Source organism: Choloepus didactylus, chromosome 8 (assembly GCF_015220235.1).
Source record: "Choloepus didactylus isolate mChoDid1 chromosome 8, mChoDid1.pri, whole genome shotgun sequence".
In the NCBI taxonomy this organism is placed as follows: Eukaryota; Metazoa; Chordata; class Mammalia; order Pilosa; family Megalonychidae; genus Choloepus; species Choloepus didactylus.
In genome coordinates this window covers 123,998,383-124,004,382 of record NC_051314.1, presented here as the reverse complement: position 1 = coordinate 124,004,382, position 6,000 = coordinate 123,998,383, and the positions used below count along the sequence as shown (strand labels likewise).

General features: G+C 39.2%; 1 protein-coding gene and 1 pseudogene across 1 annotated transcript in view; one reads left to right on the top strand and one right to left on the bottom strand.

Annotated features, from left to right (window-relative positions):
• The first annotated feature begins 520 nt into the window (after nucleotides 1–520).
• Nucleotides 521–6,000, top strand: part of PHC1 (polyhomeotic homolog 1) — a 32,683-nt gene continuing 27,203 nt past the window's right edge. The window contains exon 1 of the mRNA XM_037847220.1: nucleotides 521–695. The gene's annotated coding sequence lies outside the window, so the exon portion shown is untranslated. The remainder of the gene's footprint in view (nucleotides 696–6,000) is intronic.
• Nucleotides 1,858–4,577, bottom strand: LOC119542914 (annotated as a pseudogene).

Below are 6,000 nucleotides of genomic sequence, written 5' to 3'. Positions count from 1 at the left end.
AGTTAAAACTGACACTCATATTTGCTGAGCTCTAGCTCTGAGTTTCAGTTGTCACGCAGATACCCAATGTTCCAGAAACCAATCAGGTTATACACCAAGAAATCAACATCTCAGAGTTTGGAGACAGCCATTACAATTCAGGAATATATATTTTTTCCCCACTAGCATATTTATTTATTTTTTCTCCTTTAAAAAAAACCAAAAACTTTTTTTTGCAAGCACGATAACCCACTAAGCAAAAAGTTCCCTCTTCACCCCCAAGTTTTTGAGTCAGTAAGAGCATTAATATTGGTGATCCATGGCCTATCACCCATTCCCCATGCAAATGCCTCCCAGTTGTGGATTAAAATCCCCCAGACTATCGTGCTTTTGGAAGATATACACTGGACAGAGATATTGCATCATTTTATCCCTTGTGTGCAAATCACAGGATCACAATGAACATAGTTAACCTCAGAAAATAAAAAGAGCTAAAAATAATTTTCTAAATAAATTTAAATAAACCTATCTTTTTATTTAATAGTTTAGGGCCAAGAATAAATGGCTTTTCTAGCCAACTTAATAAGGTTTTTCTTCTTCTTCTGGAATGTTCTCATCTTGACATGCTGCCTGCAATTGCTACAGCCCTACTTCCACCGGTGTGATGATGCCAGCACTGAGGATGATGTAACAGGGAGGAAGAGACTGTTTCTTTGGTGAGCTGCTCCATCAGTGCTCTACCTAAGGACTTCTGAATTTCCTGACTGCTTAGCCCAAAGCAGAGATGTCTTTAGGGGTGTTCATGCTAGGTGATGCAAAACTGATCCAAGGAGAACCTGTGTTTGGGGATGCAGAATGGATGCTAGGTGGGCAGCAAGAAGGTAGTCATGTGTCATTTAGGCCATTATACTTGGGCCTATACATGCTTGAGAGCAATGGAACTTGTCCCCACAGCTAATGAGGCAACTTCCTGTGTCATCGCCCTGTACCTGTGACTTCTTACCTTCCTCTACCACATAAGTAACCTGTGCTTCATGGTGATCACAAAGGACCAAATAAAACATGCACCTGGGAATCTGCCAGCAGTTCATTCCTCTCCAAAATGCTTTGCTCAGCATCCCCTTAAAGCACAAAATTATTAAATCTGAGCCCAGCACTTCGGATGTAAGCCAGGTGGCTGGAAAAGGCCAGACTGGTCTAAGCACTTCCCTAGCACAGGAAGCTTGGCCACATCTACTGGGTGACATTTCACAAGTGGCAGCTATCCCAATCCAGGGGAGAGGGAAGGGAGCTTCCTAATCCCTTTTAATCATTCATCCCACTTCCTGACTGAGATTTGGACATGTAATAAAGCTTCAATTTCTTAAACCAAAAAATATTTTCATTCCAAGTATCTGAATAAAACTCCCTAGAAGGGATGTCACAGTATTGGACGGTGACTTAGGGCCTGTGGGTGAGCCTGGGCAATTTTATTACTTCCTCCCTGAATCTCAGTCTCCTCATCTATAAGATGGGAGTAATAATAGCATCTATGTTATAGAATTATGACCATTAAATACAATAATGTGAGGAAAACACTTAGCAATGCCTGGCACATACTAAACATTCAATAAGTGTTAGCTACTATTATTTACACACCCTGATGTCTTCAAACAGGGATGGAATGTTTAGCGCAGAAAACAGTAGGTTTTACCCACTGAGATGCTCTCTTGGATCCTGAAACATGAGCTTCCCCCAACCCATTTCCTCTAAGTACATCAAGAGAGTTTTCTGCAACTTCACAGCAGTTTGATTTGAGACAACTGGCATATGGCTGTCATCTGCATAAACGAATAATAAAAGCCATTTCGGCAGGTTTTCTAAACAAGACATGAGAGTTTAATCTTCATACTTGATGGACCTGGAAGCGTTCCTGTCAATATAAAAGATTTTGGTGGGAGCAGCAGAGGAGCCGAGGCCACTGCGTCTGTTGTACTACCAGCTCATGGCCCAGTTGTAGTCTTGCTGCAGGTTCTGCTGCAGGGTGTCTGCCGCTTTCTTGTTGAGGGCCATGTTGGGCCTCCCCATCACGCTCGGGGGACGGCTGAATGAAGGGGACAGGTTTTTAAAGCCACCCAGTTTCTGTTGCTCGTTTTCGAAACCAGCAGTATCCCACTGGCCAAACTGGGTTCCTGTCCATTCCTGGTTTCAAATCTTCCGTTTTGCCCAACTCATGGTCAGTCTCTTCTTGCAAGGCCTTTTGGCTCATCCGGTCTGTGTGCGCCTCATCCATGTTGCCTTTCTTTTCCAAAACCACCTCCAAGACTGGGTCTGGTTCCTCCTCACGAGTTTCCTCCACGACCTCACTCTCTTTCATTTTCTTTTTCTTTCTCTTCAGAGCCAGCTCCTCAATGCTTGGCTGCTTTTCCGGTTTCTTGGACTTCATCTTCTTCACGGGGGCCTGGGGTCCATCTCCTATCGGGATGTATTCTGGAGCCTCGCCTTTAGTTTCTTTTTACTTCCTTTCATAAGGCTGCTCTCCATTGACCTGGAGCCCTGGGGGTGCCCGGGGGCGGCATCTCTCTCCTGGTGGGTTTTCTTTTTTCTTCATCTTGATGCTGTGCTCCCTGGAGCTCCCCTGCTTCCGTTTCTGCCCCAATGCCGCCTGCTCCTCCCCAAGGCTCCTCGTGGAGCCCATGCAGAGGGCATCCCTGGCCTCACAAAACCAAGGGTTCTGGGCTGGGAGGGCTGTGGTATGCTGGGCCGTTTTCTCCTTCTTGTGCTTTTTGAGCTTCAGGAATAGATTTGATTGCTTACAGTCTAGGGACCATTACAATAATCATTTCCCTGTTAGGCTGTGGTCTAAGATTCAATTCTTAGTGTACGCATTGTAGTTAGTCCATACTGGTGAGGCATTATAGTGTTTGCCTTTGTCTCCAGCACACTTCACTTAAAATGCTTCTACAGGATCCATTCGTCTCCTTGTGTGTCTCACAACTTCACTCCTTCTTGCAGTCGCTCAATATTCCATTGCATGCATACACCACAGTTCACCATTCTGTTCCTCAGTCAGTGCAACCCTAGGCCACCTCCACCCACTGCAAATCATAAACACTGCCTCCATAAACACCAGTGTGCAAATGTCCATTCACATGAGACAGACATTTTGAAGATGGCTGTTGGAAGCTGATGCAGACATTTTGGAGAACGCCATCCATGTGCCTTCCAGCTAACAGAGATTTTCTGGATGTCATTGGCCGTCCTCCAGTGAAGGTACCCTTTGTTTATGGACACTTTAATGGCCTTAAGACTGTAACTGTGTAACCAAATAAACCCCCTTTTATAAAAGCCAGTCCATCTCTGGTGTTTTGCATTCCGGCAGCATTAGCAAACCAGAACACTATCTATTTATTTATGTGAACTACTTAGATCTATCAAACAAAAAATAGGCTAGAATCGATGTTGAACTCTATTGTATTCTAGCAATAAATATTTACTAGTCAACCTCTGATATATGAGCTAATTTAAAAAGGAAAACAGCCCCATCCATTAAATTGAGACAATTTCCTTTTTTGTTTAACAATGATTTCTCAAAATTTACAATATTCTTCATTTGATCTATTATGTATTACTAATCATTGTACTGATAATTTAATCTGGAATGCACTTTCAAAACACTTAGACCCTTTTGGTGACAAGTGGTTTTAAAAAGATAGATTTTATGAACATATTTTTGGTTCAGAGAGGTGTGATAAGGTGGTCAATATAAAGCATAAAATTATTAAGATAAAATTTTGTGGAGGAAATAGAATATAAATACAAGATCAAGGAGGAGAAAATGATATAAAATTCCAACCTTAAAGATATTTCCATGGAAAAAAAGAGACATTTTCATGTATTTTTTTCATTAGGTGATGGTTTGTGTCTTTTAAATGCATTCTATTGGATGTATTTAAAAGAATGATGTGAAAGTTTAATTTAAATGTCAATTTTTACAATGTTTCCAGAAATCACATGTTTGCAACTATTTAAACTGTTTATTTATGGTGACAAATTTTAGATTTCAACTTAAAAATATGCAAAGGAGAACATAAATAATTTTTTTGGTTTGATACATATTTTACTGTAAGATTAAAAAGATTATCTTGCATATGGCAATTCTCTGAATTCTCATGTTAATTAATTCTTTAAAATTTTATTCCTTTAGGGATACATTGCAAACCACAAAACTTCATCTTAAAACATAGAGATCCTATAGAAGTAGATGACTATTTATTTGGCTCCCTCTTTCCCTCTCCCATTATGACCACAAAAATGTCAAGAATCAGACAAAAAAACCTATGTTACAAAAGCCCGTGATAAGCAGCAGATTCATCACTCACAACCATAGTTTCTAATTGTGGCTTTCTTTGTGAGGAAGCATTTTGTTTTGTTTTACTTTTCTAGAAAGTTTTATTAAAAAGAGGAGGGCCTAAACATTAATTTAGCTTAATGTAAAGAGAACATCCTCATAAAGACATTCTGTATCTAAAAACAGACCATTGCCAATAACTCGGAAGCCTTAGTGTGCCTTTTACCACAATCTTCTCCTGGCCCCCAGAGGTAGCCACTATCTTCATGTTGCTTTGCTTTATAGTTATAATACCCAAATATGCATTTCTAAACATCACAGTTTAGTTCTGCCTGGTTTGAACTTGATATATAAATGGAATCAACAGCATGTATTCTTTTGTGTGGGCTTATTTAAGTTAGGTTTTTAAGATTTGTCCATCTTGTTGCATTAATATCCATTGTAGTTTTTTTCCCCATTTTATGCGTAGGCCACAATTTATTCATTTTATTGTTGATGGGCATTTGCTGCTGTGAACATTTTTGTACATGACTGGATGTACTTCTAAACACATACTTAAGAGTGGGATATCTAGGTCACAAATATTTGAATCATTAATTTTACTAGATAATGCCAAACTACGAAATGTTTAGCAATTTATACTACCACTCTACCACCATTAGAGCAAGAGAGGCTGCTCTGCTCTGTGTCAAGACTTGGTACTATCAGGTTTTAAATTTCAGCTAATTTGGTGGATGTATCATGGTATCTCACTAAAGTTTTTATTCGCCTTTCTAATTTGATAACTTCTTAGGTTGAGGAGTTTTTGCATGTTTTTTACTCTTTGGCTATCCTGTTGTTCATTGCACCTATTCAAGTCCTTTGCCTAGTTTTCTTTTGGGTTGACTGATCTTTTTTCTTTTTGATGTCTAGTTCTTTTTATATATATTCTGGATTTGAGGTGAGGGGTGAGCAGGTTTTCTGAGATTGTTGTTGATCTGCTGTCCACATCTTCAGAGCACAGCTGAGAAAAAGGCAAAGTGCTCTGATGGGGGGAGCTATTGTCCCTGACTCTGGCAAATCTAACATTTCTTTATTCAGATTTATGGTTGTCATAGAAGAAAGAGGTTACTAGGTGTTTTTTTTTTTTTTCAGTTCAGTGCTGGGCTTGTACCCTTGACTTCCTATTAACTGCATTATTTTGCAACTCTGTAGATGCAAATTAATTTCTGTCTGGTGATGGAAAAGATAATCCCGAAGATTATGGTTCATGGTCCTATTGGACATTAACCAATTTTGCATCCAACAAAGCAGTCTTACCTTAACATTCCTTTATTAAGTTGTCTGTAAACATCCAACTCCTCAAATGCACTTTGAACTGATTTTAATCGCTTACTGGCTCATTAATAATTACTTATATTAAAAATTTTCACATGTATTTATTTTACATTTGCCATGAAAATTCTGATTCTACCTTTTTTTGAAAATTATATTTTAACATAGTTTTCCCAGAATTATGCTACTCAGAATGGTCCTAAGCACTTGCTCATTGATCAGCCCAAGTACGTGATACAAGATTCCCTTGGTGGTAGCAAAGGAGCAGTGAAGTTGGCAATTGGCTGGCTTTTAGGCAGTAGAGAATGTCTAAAATTAGCTGTTGCTTTTCAAAATATCAGTTAATTTATGTATTAGTTGTCTATTGCTGCTGTAAT